Source organism: Capricornis sumatraensis, chromosome 5, assembly GCF_032405125.1.
Source record: "Capricornis sumatraensis isolate serow.1 chromosome 5, serow.2, whole genome shotgun sequence".
NCBI classification, from domain to species: domain Eukaryota; kingdom Metazoa; phylum Chordata; class Mammalia; order Artiodactyla; family Bovidae; genus Capricornis; species Capricornis sumatraensis.
Genome location: NC_091073.1, coordinates 86,530,131 through 86,543,413, shown reverse-complemented (window position 1 = coordinate 86,543,413; position 13,283 = coordinate 86,530,131). Strand labels below are relative to the sequence as shown.

The window sequence follows — 13,283 nt, the reverse complement described above, 5'->3', positions numbered from 1 at the left end:
GATTTGTTTATTTTCATTGCAAATTGGTTTTTCAGGGACTGAGCCTCAGAAACATTTCATCTTTCCTTACTATAACCTAGGGAAGTGCCTCAGTTCAATAACATCTACCCTAGATCAAAATAATCTGTGAACCAAGCTTATAATGGAGATTCACCAAACTACATTTGCTTCCAACATGGTGCATTGCATGGTTATAGGCTGACTGAAGGTGACCACATGAAGAGTGCATAAGTACCACTTACCAGGCAAAAAATTCCAGGAAAACTCCCCTCACATCATACTTACGATATATGGGGTGGTCAGAGTTGTACCTCTTAAGTAGTACTTTAATAAAACCCTAATCTGAGGTCCACCAGGGTGCTAGACTATAAAGTTTACAAAAATGCATGAATGCTTTTGTACATAGGTAAGTGTATATTGAATATGGACATGGAATTGCATACAAAAGTACTTAGATCTCTCTCACACACATGCACACAAATATTACAGAGGAAGTGATTGGATAAAGCCAAATTTCTTTGTTATTTTTGTCATCATGAACAGACAAGTGATGGTGATGGTGGCCATAATTATCACCTTTCACCTGATAGTAAAAATCTTACCCATCTTAGAGTAATTTAAATAAGAGGTAAGCTCATTCATTTATTCTTAAGGGTTAGAATGAATATTTGACTGTAGGAATTTAGCATGTACCCTTCATGGGTCAATGGGTAGGTGAGTCTTAAACCTCTTTAGGTGGTGATTATTCTAATAGAAACTTCCTCCAGCCCCTTGCCTTTCTAAGGCCCAAAGCAATATTCCATATTTCTTAGAAGAAATGAGGTCAAATGTGGGAAAAGTGCAGATAAACAGTATCATTCACATGGAAATCATCACTTCAAGTTAATAAAAACGTGATTTTTCTGGGGAAAAAAAGAAAATGGAACTGATTTTTGATTGTATTAAAGGCAAGGAATTTCATTTTAAAAAATTGTTGTTGGCAAGATGCAGAATTATAGTTTTATGCTATTAAAATGAAGTTATTAACTCTTATGGCAAAAGAAGATGATTGTCCTTTAATGTTTAATAATAATTTTTTGTGTTGTGAGCACTGTGCTGCTAATTAGAGAAATTCCCAATGTATCTTAGCCAAAGAGGAATTTTAAATTTTATAGAAGACGCATAACAAATTACTTAAATACTTATATGAGTTCATATGTAGATAGGTAGGTAGGTAGGTACAGGTTTGTGCTTGTGTTATATGTCTGTACTCCTTTGATTTACACAGGTGTAAATTATACTGATGTAGGCAGCTAAAATACATAATAGCAGTTAAAATACATGTAATTAACAGTTTATATTCCCTGTTGTGAAGAGAGAAGAGATACCCCCATTATTAGGTCAACATAGAAAGCGAGCCTTTAGGAGTATTAGCCTTACTCTTCATTCGCAAAAGAGAACTATGAGACCGGATTGGATCCCATGATCCTGCAGCCATTGAGGGGAAGCCGGACCCAACCGAGGTCTCCTGACTTTCTCTCCAACATTATTCAGCTCTCTCTTTTAATACTAATCACTAATCCTCAGTTATTACTTGGTGAGGTGTCAGGAGGTGTAATGAGCACCCTGTCTTTTTTTCTTGGTGAACTTCAGCTTCTTTTCATCTTTATTAAATCTCAGCTTTCCTCAAAACCTTCAAAGCTTTTCCACTATGCCTTCGATTTATGTTTCTTTTCATTCCTCCTCTGTGCTTGTTTTCCAATATTTGGAGCTCCAAAGAGGCAGCTCCAGTTAGAAGTCCCTCCTTATACCTCTCTGGAGGCTGCTCTTCTACCTCCCACTGAGATTTCACATCTATAACAGCCAGACCAGGGCTTACCTAATCCACAGAGGTGTCTTTGATTGCCTGGAACTCTTTCGAAGTGAGAGCAGAAAACTTTTCTGTATTTACTGAGACAAAAGTCAAGCTGTGTTTCGAGGAAAGGTAGTCGTTGATCAAGCTGAAGCTCCCTGAACTCAGGTGTCAGGTTTATTTGTTTCCCACATGCCATCATTTTTCAAAAATTGAAGTATAGTTGATATACAATGTTGTTTTAGCTTCAGGGGTATAGTATACATAATTTATTGCAAATATTGAGTATAGGTCCTTGTGTGATACAATAGGTCCTTGTTGGTTATCTTTTTTACATATAGCAGTGTGTTTATGTTAATCTCAAGCTCCTAATTTATTCCTCCCCCTTTCCCCTTTAGTATCCATAAGTTTGTTTTCTGTGTCTGTGAGTCTAATTCTGTTTTGTAAAAAATCTCTTTTGTACCATATTTTTAGATTCCACATATATGTGATATTGCATATTTGTCTTTTCTGTCTGGCTTACCTCACTTAGTATGACAATCTCTAGGTCCATACATGTTGATGCAAATGGCATTATTTCATTCTTTTTTATGGCTGAGTAATATTCCATTTTATACATGGACCACACCTTCAGATATGACTATTTTTAACAGGGGGAAGAATGAGAGGATGTGGCAAAAATAAAATGAAGAAAGATCTCCTTTTTAAAAAGGCATCTTCTCTTTGCATAATGTAGGTTTGTGGCTCTGTCAGTGGCTATTCTTATCCAAATTATGGAAGCATTTATTGGTTATGGGCCAAATTCAACTCTGAGCACTTGTTCCCATTTACAGATGAGAAAGTAAGAGATTGCTCTTAGTTAACTAACTCATTCATTTTCTTACAGTAAAGTAGGGTACATCTACTCAGCAGATCTGTACCTGGGTTTTATCTTTGGCACTGAGACATTCAGAGCCATCTCTAGTTCAATTTGGCAAGGCAGTTGTTATCATTATCACTATCATTTATTGAGCATTTATGTGATGCCAGGCACTTTACTAAGCACTTTACATATATAATCTCATTTAATCCCACAACACCTTGACATGGCTATCATCTATGTTCTGCAGATGAGAAAATGAAGAAATAGGTTAACTGTTTAATATTACACAACCCAAAAATGAGAAAAGAGCCCGCCATGCAATTGAATTCCAGAGTGCCATAACTTAAGCATCTCTTGCTGATACAATGGCCAAGAGGAATCAGAAACCCAGGTTAGAAAGGTTCAGTGAGAACAAACTATCAGGGCTGCTAAGGAAGCAAAACAGGCTATGCAAGCATCTCAAAGGACAGGGATGGCTGCTGCAAAGGCTCCCACAGAGGCAGCACCTAAGCAAAAGACTGTGAAGACTGTGAAGTTTTCTGCTTCTTGACTTGGTGGAAAACACTAAGTTAGCAGATCAGATTTTTAAAATAAAAATCTGGGTATAACTTAAAAAAAAAAAAAAAACAGCAACAACAACAACGAACAATGAGGAAAGGAGGATTTGAAGCCAAGTCTTTCCAATCCCCAAAGCCCTTCTCTTTTCCTCTTAACTACTGGTCTAAGCTCCCTAACGTCCCTGCCATGGTGGCTCAGACAGTAAAGAATCTGCCTGCAATGCTGGAGATGCAAGTTAGATCCCTGGGTAGGGAAGATATCGTGGAGAAGGGAGTGGTTTCCCACTCCAGTATTCTTGCCTGGAGAATTCCATGGACAGAGGAGTCTGGCGGGCTACAGTCCATGGGGTCGCAAAGAGTCAGACATGACTGAGCAGCTAACACTTTCAACCACTTTAACAGGATATTTGGTGCTTTCACTCTCTTATGCCCTTCTCTTTTTCCAGAACATCTTTCCCTCTTCCCTCTGGTGTTAGGTACCTTGATAATGCCTCTCCAAATAAAAAATCTTCAGATTTTTCATTTATACTCAGATTTTTATATAACACCTTCGAAGAGTATTTGCACATCAAGGAGACAAAGTCTTAGACAAAAAAACAAAAAGAATTTTAGGAAGAAATTTTAGGGGTTCAAGGGTGAATTAAACACCTATTCTGATTTCTCTGAAATGACTTTATGTTGTGGTTACCTTCTTATTTGTATGTGGAACTTGAGAAAACTCCCTTTTCAAAGTGAATTACAGCCAAAAGTCACTTATCAATTTTGTGTTTTTTGAAAGATAGGCTTATTTCAAGAGAATTCACCAGTGTGTACCCAGAAAATTACTTAATAGCAAATAAATTATTGCTTCACTTGTTGTATAATAAATTCCTATGATAATAAATCTGTGTAGTTGCTGAAAGCCTGAGCTTGGGGATGTGGAGCAGCAGAGAAGTAAACAGAAATGACTCACAAGGAAGGACAAAACTTGAGTTACCAAATTATCCTCCCCAGAAAACCAAGTCCCAAATTGATAGCCCCAGGCGAGAGATAAAACAAACAAACAAAACCAAATGAAAGCATGACAGAAGACTTTTGGTTAAATATGAGAGATTGAGAACACATGCATTTCTCTCTACTTGCTACCAAAACACAATAATAACCACAAAGGAATTTTTAAAGGTATAAAACTCTAAGGACAAAGAGGAGGAAAGAGGAGATGGTCCTGAACAGGGTCTGTCAACAAGCTTTTAGAAGAGGGGAAATGGATGAGTAATAACTGACGTAACTGAGAGAAGACAGTGGAGCCCTTACTGCAGCCAATTCACGTGCCAGAGGCCCCAGTCCTCTCTGGAACTTGGAGATGCCTAATCCCTCTGTACAGTGTACGTTAGGGAAACAAGAGGATTGGTTGAAATCTTATAAAGGGCAATTGGAGCTCCAAGACTTTTTTCCAACCCCCTCAGAAAGTGAGTGATTTCTCCCCAGCCCAGTGGAGATAGCAACCTCGTTCTCTAGGGAAACTGAAACAAAGAGTCAGACCAACCCAGACATCCAGGAACACCAGACTAATAAGAGGGAACCCAAAGGTCTGAAAACGAAGGCACCGAGTGAGAAGCGGACCTACAGAAGCTGGACTCCCGATTCCCGGCCCTGTTCAGCCTCTAGAACACCAGCAGTTAGTCTTCCTCCCTCAGATCACCACCACCACCACATTTTCCCATAAACAGAAGATTGGAGGGACCTTCTCTGGAGAAATGGAGGAAGTCCAGTGGAAAAAACCTACAGGGATGACACTGAGTGTTCCCCAGCAAAATGCCTGGTTCTCTACCTAATAAATTGTAAGCTGATAAAATCTACCAGTGTATAGTGGGCTCAATCAGTGTTGTATTGCTGTACTTTTATATACCTACTGACAGCTAAGGATTACCTAATATTAGAGGAAAACCTGCAATATGAAGGGAAGATGATAAAGAAACAGCCGTGGGGGAGGAGTTCTGAAAAGTGGAACTAAATATCAGTTCAGTTCAACTCAGTTCAGCTCAGTCACTCAGTCGCTCAGTCGTGTCCGAATCTTTGCGACCTCATGAATCACAGCACGCCAGGCCTCCCTGTCCATCACCAACTCCCGGAGTTCACCCAGACTCACCTCCGTCGAGTCCGTGATGCCATCCAGGCATCTCATCCTCTGTCGTCCCCTTCTCCTCCTGCCCCCAGTCCCTCCCAGTGTCAGAGTCTTTTCCAATGAGTCAACTCTTCGCATGAAGTGGCCAAAGTGCTTGAGTTTCAGCTTCAGCATCATTCCCTCCTAAGAAATCCCAGGGCTGATCTCCTTCAGACTGGACTGGTTGGATCTCCTTGCAGTCCAAGGGACTCTCAAGAGTCTTCTCCAACACCACAGTTCAAAAGCATCAATTCTTCGGTGCTCAGCCTTCTTCACAGTCCAACTCTCACATCCATACATGACCACAGGGAAAACCATAGCCTTGACTAGATGGACCTTAGTCGGCAAAGTAATATCTCTGCTCTTGAATATGCTATCTAGGTTGGTCATAGCTTTTCTTCCAAAGAGTAAGCGTCTTTTAATTTCATGGCTGCACTCACCGTATGCAGTGATTTTGGAGCCCCCCAAAATAAAGTCTGACTGTTTCCACTGTTTCCACTCTTTCCCCATCTATTTCCCATGAAGTGATGGGACCAGATGCCATGATCTTTGTTTTCTGATTGTTGAGCTTGAAGCCAACTTTTTCACTGTCCACTTTCACTTTCATCAAGAGGCTTTTTAGTTCCTCTTCACTTTCTGCCATAAGGGTGGTGTCATCTGCATATCTGAGGTTATTGATATTTCTCCCAGCAATCTTGATTCCAGCTTGTGTTTCTTCCAGTCCAGTGTTTCTCATGATGTACTCTGCATAGAAGTTCAATAAGCAGGGTGACAATATATAGCCTTGACGTACTCCTTTTCCTATTTGGAACCAGTCTGTTGTTCCATGTCCAGTTCTAACTGTTGCTTCCTGACCTGCATACAGATTTCTCAAGAGGCAGGTCAGGTGGTCTGGTATTCCCATCTCTTTCAGAATTTTCCACAGTTTATTGTGATCCACACAGTCAAAGGCTTTGGCATAGTCAAAAAAGCAGAAATAGATGTTTTTCTGGAACTCTCTTGCTTTTTCCATGATCCAGTGGATGTTGGCAATTTGATCTCTGGTTCCTCTGCCTTTTCTAAAACCAGCTTGAACATCAGGAAGTTCACGGTTCACGTATTGCTGAAGCCTGGCTTGGAGAATTTTGAGCATTACTTTACTAGCATGTGAGATGAGTGCAATTGTGCGGTAGTTTGAGCATTCTTTGGCATTGCCTTTCTTTGGGATAGGAATGAAAGCTGACCTTTTCCCATCCTGTGGCCACTGCTGAGTTTTCCAAATTTGCTGGCATATTGAATGGAGCACTTTCACAGCATCATCTTTCAGGATTTGAAATAGCTCCACTGGAATTCCATCACCTCCACTAGCTTCGTTCATAGTGATGCTTTCTAAGGGCCACTTGACTTCACATTCCAGGATGTCTGGCTCTAGGTGAGTGATCATGCCATTGTGATTATCTGGGTCATGAAGATCTTTTTTGCACAGTTCTTCTGTGTATTCTTGCCACCTCTTCTTAATATCTTCTGCTTCTGTTAGGTCCATACCATTTCTGTCCTTTATTGAGCCCGTCTTTGCATGAAATGTTCCATGGTATCTCTAATTTTCTTGAAGAGATCTCTAGTCTTTCCCATTCTATTGTTTTCCTCTATTTCTTTGCATTGATCAGTGAAGAAGGCTTTCTTATCTCTTCTTGGTATTCTTTGGAACTCTGCATTCAGATGCTTATATCTTTCCTTTTCTCATTTGTTTTTCACCTCTCTTATTTTCACAGCTATTTGTAAGGCCTCCCCAGACAGCCATTTTGCTTTTTTGCATTTCTTTTTCTTGGGGATGGTCTTGATCCCTGTCTCCTGTACAATGTCACGAACCTCTGTCCATAGTTCATCAGGCACTCTATCAGATCTAGACCCTTAAATCTATTCCTCACTTCCACTGTATAATCATAAGGGATTTGATTTAGGTCATACCTGAATCGTCTAGTGGTTTTCCCTACTTTCTTCAATTTCAGTCTGAATTCGGTAACAAGGAGTTCATGATCTGAGCCACAGTCAGCTCCTGGTCTTGTTTTTGTTGACTGTATAGAGCTTCTCCATCTTTGGCTGCAAAGAATATAATCAATCTGATTTCAGTGTTGACCATCTGGTGATGTCCATGTGTAGAGTCTTCTCTTGTGTTGTTGGAAGAGGGTGTTTGCTATGACCAGTGCATTTTCTTGGCAAAACTCTATTAGTCTTTGCCCTGCTTCATTCTGCATTCCAAGGCCAAATGTGCCTGTTACTCCAGGTGTTACTTGACTTCCTACCTTTGCATTCCAGTCCCTTATAATGAAAAGGACATCTTTGGGGGTGTTAGTTCTAAAAGGTCTTGTGGGTCTTCATATAACTGTTCAACTTCAGCGTCTTCAGCATTACTGGTTGGGGCATAGACTTGGATTGCTGTGACATTGAATGGTTTGCTTTGGAAACGAACAGAGATCATTCTGTTGTTTTTGAGACTGCATCCAAGTACTGCATTTCGGACTCTTTTGTTGACCATTATGGCTACTCCATTTCTTCTGAGGGATTCCTGCCCGCAGTAGTAGATATAATGGTCATCTGAGTTAAATTCACCCATTCCAGTCCATTTTAGTTTGCTGATTCCTAGAATGTTGACGTCCACTCTTGCCATCTCTTGTTTGACCACTTCCAATTTGCCTTGATTCATGGACCTAACATTCCAGGTTCCTATGCAAGTTTGCTCTTTACAGCATCGGACCTTGCTTCTATCATCAGTCACATCCACAACTGGGTATTGTTTTTTCTCTTGCTCCATCCCTTCATTTTTCTGGAGTTATTTCTCCAATGATCTCCAGTAGCATATTGGGCACCTCCTGACCTGGGGAGTTCCTCTTTTGGTATCCTATCATTTTGCCTTTTCATACTGTTCATGGGGTTCTCAAGGCAAGAATACTGAAGTGGCTTGCCATTCCCTTCTCCAGTGGACCACATTGTGTCAGACCTCTCCACCATGACCCGCCCGTCTTGCGTTGCCCTGCAGGCATGGCTTGGTTTCATTGAGTTAGACATGGCTGTGATCCTAGTGTGATTAGATTGACTAGTTTTCTGTGAGTATGGTTTCAGTGTGTCTGCCCTCTGATGCCCTCTTGCAATACCTACGATCTTACTTGGGTTTCTCTTACCTTGGGCGTGGGATATCTCTTCACGGCTGCTCCAGCAAAGTGCAGCCGCTGCTCCTCACCTTGGACGAAGGGTATCTCCTTACCGCTGCCCTTCCTGACCTTCAACGTGGGATAGCTCCTCTAGGCCCTCCTGCACCTGCGCAGCCACCACTCCTTGGATGTGGGGTTGCTCCTCCCGGCCGCCCCGACCTCGGACGCGGGGTAGCTCCTCTCAGCCATTCCGCGCCGTCACAGTCTGGCACTCTCGGCCGCTGCCCCTGACCTCAGACGTGGAGTAGCTCCTTTCAGCCACGCTCAGGGTGCCGGTCACAGCCGCTGGCCAGTCGCAGCCGCCGGCGCTTAGAACTAAATATAGACTATGATAAAATTTGAAGAAAATAATAGTTGCCTCAGCAACCTAAGATACTACAATTATGAAACAAGAAAGGAGTGCTACAGGAAAGGGAGGTTCAGAGATCAAGAGAAAGCACTTTGAAATAAAATATATATGAATATTATATATATATGACAGTTGAAATTAAAATTAAGTTGAAGGTTTGGAAGAGAGAATTGAAATCTGTGGTTCATTTTCAGAAAAATAGAGACTGAGCATAAGATAGAATACTTTCAAAATAAGAGGGTAGAACCAAGAAATTCACCATCTAATTAACAGGAGCAGTACAAGAAGAATGCAGAATATAGAAGGGAGGAAACTATCAAAGAGGTAGCACAAACTAATTGCCCATAAATGAAGGACATGAGCTTCCAGATCAAAATATCAAAAAGTCTACTACATACCTTGGATATAATGGATGACAAAATATTGTGGCATTATGACATTTTAGAGCATTCTGAACATTTTCAGAAACAACAAAAGGGGCACATATCAAGAATTGAGATGGTGTTCATTTTCTTGATGTAACTTAAGAGCTTAGATGACAATAGAGCAATGCTTAGAATTCTACAAGGTAAGAGATAGTGTTCAGTTTTCAAAAAATGTGTCTCCCATAAACTGCTTCTTGGGGAGCTCCTGAAGGATGTCCTCCACCAAAATGAGAGGATAAACCAAGAAGGGTGGACTGAGAGCCATAGGAGCTGCGATCCAGAGGGAGGGAGAGAATTACCAGGAGGATGGTAAACAAGGCCCGGAGAACAGGCATTTCCATTTGAAACTGGAGAATGTTGGGGCATTCAGGGCTGTCTCAAAAGTTTGAAAGGGCACTGTCAAGATGTCTGATGTGTTCAACATTGAGGGCATTTTATAGAGTTTGGGAGAAGAAACAATGATTCATGGATAGAGAATTGCTAAATAAATAGACAAGGTAATTATTACCAAAATTTTAAAGAAATAAGTAAATATAATAATTGCTCACTGTATTAGTTGGGAACGAGTACATAACAACAATAATGTAAACATCAAAGACTGACTTATTCAAAAGCAGTGATGTCATTATTTGGGGAGGGAGCCAAAAGAAGAATGGAGCAAGGGAGGGAGAAAATGGGATAGAGAAGTAAGTTCTCATCTTCCAAATGAGAAAGCTATAAATAATAGCTAAAGTAGGAAAATCAAGAAATAGAATGGTGAGCATCTTATTTAGAAATATGAGTATGGAGGGGAACTAAGGAGTAAAGAAGAAGGGGCAGGGTAAGCAGTTTCTCCTGTAAACTTTGTACTACTTGACTTAAAATCTGCTGCTGTGTTGCTTCAGTAAAAATTAAAAGTGAGTTTACAAGCCTGAAAATCTGATTTATGGAAAAGTAATTTTATTTCAGACCAAAATTAGTAGTGGCTTTGGTTAATTATCATATCATATCTCTATGATTGAGTGCTAAGTTGCTTCAGCTGTGTCCGACTCTTTGCTACCTTATGGACCATAGCCCACCAGGCTCCTCTGTCCATAGAATTATCCAGGCAAGAATACTTAAGTGGGTTGCCATATCCTCCTCCAGGGCATCTTTCTGACCCAGAAATCGAAACTGCATGTCTCTCGAAAGTGAAAGTGAAGTCGCTCAGTTGTGTCTGACTCTTTGCGACCCTGTGAACTGTAGCCCACCAGGCTCCTTCCCTCCATGGGATTCTCCAGGCAAGACTACTGGAGTGGGTTGCCATTTCCTTCTCCAGGAGATCTTCCCAACCCAGGGATCGAACCTGGGTCTCCCGCATTCTAGGCAGATGCTTTAACCTCTGAGCCACCAGGGAAGCAGTCACTTGAATTGGCAGGTAGGCTCTTTACCACTAGCACCACCTTGGAAGCCCTATCACATCTCCAGGTTGGTAAAAATAAATGCTATAAATGGTTCAAATACAAGGTAATGTTTGATAAAACTAAGAGTTTGCAATTCATAAAAAAGGAAGGAGTCTGTGATGAATTGAAGGTCTTAGAGAAGGGGCACACAAGGCCCTTATATGATGCTATTTGCAATGGTGTGTTATAAAAGTTAAGGTGCTGCATGGTAGGGAGGAATTTTATGCTAATACTTCTTTACCAGAGCTTGACAAGCATTACACCATTTACTGACCAGAAGCCCATTAATTCCTTGTAAATGATAATATTTATGAAACAAATTCAGTACTATATGAAACTTCATACATCTGACTCTATAATGCCCTGTGTACTTAATTGTTTATAACACCAGGATAAGACCCCAACCAATGAAACAGACCTCCATCTTTCCTGAAAATTCATAGTTTTAATAAAAAGCAGCATATTGTACATAATATATTTCTGACTGTTATGTTAATTTGTTGATCAATAAAGTATGCTTCTTTTTTGTAGCTATCCCATGAGAGATATAGATGAAGAGAAACCCAAATTTTCAAATTTATTGGCTTAGCTCAGCAAGGTGACCTTTATATCAAAAAATTTTCTATCCCATTCTTTTGTATTTCATTTTTCAAATGTTAATTTCTTTCCAGAGTCATGAAATCAATCGAAGTGAAATAATGGTAGCATTTATTTAAAAAAAATAGAATAAAATAGAATGTTGCCGAACATTATGGAAAGGAATATTTGTGATATAATTTGAAAAATAACACACAATTCCATATTGCTTCCTTATACAACACAATTCCGTATTGCTTCCTTAATAGAAACCCTATCCCTTTTACTATACTTTTCAAAAACTTCATCCTCATTAGAATCTGCTAGAGCAGTGCCAAGAATAGTGAGAATTATATCAACCAGAGAAATTTGGCAAACCAGCAGTTTTGGTGCTCAACAGAATTTTTAGCCAGTTTGCAAAAGTCTTCTAAGCTACTCAGCTATTTTTCAATTCCTTAATGGAAATGTTAACCATGATACATAGTGGAAAAAAACATTGCTATGCAAAGAATCTCAGTGAGGGCAATCACTGTTCTGTAAAGTTTTATTTCAGTGTTAGGTACAGGAGTTCCCAACCTTTTTAGCACCAGCAATTGTTTTGTGGAATATAATTTTTCCAGAGATGGAGGGTGGGTTTTAGGATATTCAGGCACATTACATTTATTGTGCACTTTATTTCTATTATTATTACCTTGTGATATATGAGAATCTAGTTTGAGAATCTAATGCCACCACTGATCTCACAGGAGAGAGTTCGTGGTGATGTGAGAGATGGGGAGTATCACGTCCTTTTGTACAGCCCAGTTCTAACAGGCCAAGGACCAGTGCCAGTCCAGGGCCCAGGGTTGGTAACCCCTGGATGGATGGATGGATAGATAGATAGATCAGTCGATAACTAGGGCAAGTTACTTATCCTTTGGGAACCTCAATTTCCTCCTTTGTTGAATAAGAATATCTTCCTCGTATGATTCTTTACAAGATTAAATGTGACGATACCTGTTACACTGTTCCCAGTTCATAGCAGAGAGAAAACCCTCAGTAGAGGCTAGCTTTCATTGTCAAAGGTTTTTTCTCGCCTGGACAAGTCTCTCACCAGAATTTTTTTGCTAAGTGGCCTAGTTAAGCCTGGCAATTTATAAATGACTTCCCCAACTTCTCAGGTGGTACTAGTGGTAAACAAATCTGCCTGCCAATGCAGGAAACTTGAGTTTGATCCCTAAGTTGGGAAGATCCCCTGGAGGAAGAAATGGCAACCTGCTCCAGTCTTCTTGCCTGGGAAATCCCATGGACAAAGGAGCCTGGTGGCCTACAGTTGATGGGATCAAGAAGAGTTGGACACAACTGAGCGTGCATGCTTAGAGAACCCCAGCTGGTTGGGAAAGATGGGTCAGTATTTGTCTGTCAAAACTTGTGCTTCTCATTCTTCTTCATTCATTACCTTCTAATATTTCTGCTGTTTTCTTATTTATGTGATTTGGCCAGTGTATCTTTGTTCAAAAATTTTTATGTCCACCAAAAAGGAAAAATTTAATGTGCATTAGCTTAGCTTATTTGATGCCATATAGATAAGTATTTACTAATCAGATTTAGGTAGCATTGGTGATAAGCTGAGAGTAAGTGATCTGATTCCATTCCAATTTTCCTACCTAATTTGCAATAAAATCTTAAGCCCATCATTTGAAATGTGATTTTGGCAAATATCTGTTTTATGAAATGTGTATAGTATATATACTTTGCAAAAAGATTTTGCACTTCCTGAAATTTGTGCTGCAACCTACCTTTAGTCATGAATTTTCCTTGTGTGTTTAGAATATGGCTAATTTATACCATCAACAGAATTTGCATGCACTGGGGTTTGGGCACAGCACAAGGAGCAACAGAACCTAGTGGGAAACACACACACTCTTGGAATGAGCAGACCTCCACTCAAA

At 40.2% G+C, this 13,283-nt stretch overlaps 1 protein-coding gene and 1 non-coding gene across 2 annotated transcripts in view; one reads left to right on the top strand and one right to left on the bottom strand.

Annotated features, from left to right (window-relative positions):
• The window catches only part of POU6F2 (POU class 6 homeobox 2), a 496,246-nt gene that overhangs the window by 135,318 nt on the left and 347,645 nt on the right, over positions 1–13,283 (top strand). The gene's annotated exons all lie outside the window — the stretch shown is intronic.
• TRNAS-AGA (transfer RNA serine (anticodon AGA)) lies at positions 10,659–10,730 on the bottom strand. Its single transcript has one exon. It is a non-coding gene; the product is annotated as a tRNA-Ser (tRNA).